This window comes from Sinocyclocheilus rhinocerous, unplaced genomic scaffold (genome assembly GCF_001515625.1).
Source record: "Sinocyclocheilus rhinocerous isolate Xijiao unplaced genomic scaffold, SAMN03320098_v1.1 scaffold1350, whole genome shotgun sequence".
In the NCBI taxonomy this organism is placed as follows: Eukaryota; Metazoa; Chordata; class Actinopteri; order Cypriniformes; family Cyprinidae; genus Sinocyclocheilus; species Sinocyclocheilus rhinocerous.
This window is the reverse complement of record NW_015652333.1, coordinates 644,641-645,072: the sequence shown is the minus strand read 5'-3', so window position 1 is coordinate 645,072 and position 432 is coordinate 644,641.

The window sequence follows — 432 nt, the reverse complement described above, 5'->3', positions numbered from 1 at the left end:
TGGTTCACTGTTTTTTTCTAGGCTTGATTGTGTTCATGGGGTGCAGTCTAACATGTGTTAATGCTTCGTTTAAAAAAAAAAACGCATTCTTTTTCACATAATTTACCTTTATTCCACACAGCTCTGTCCCTTTTCTGAGAAACAGACTGATCTTTTCCTGTTTTTATGAAGCCCCGCCCTCCCTCAGAAATAGGCGATGGGCTCTGATTGGTTAGCTAGCCCAGTGTGTTGTGATTGGCTAAACCACCTCTAGTGCGTGTCTAAACGTCCCGCCCCTCAACATAGCAGCATGTGCTCCGGTTGTATTGTAAACAACGGCATCTTTAATATCACTTATCAGTTGGAACCTGATTGAGAAGCAGAGGATATTATTGAAGAGGATCACGCAGAACCTGTGCAAGCACGGCTTTTAATGGTAGGCCTATGTTTTTT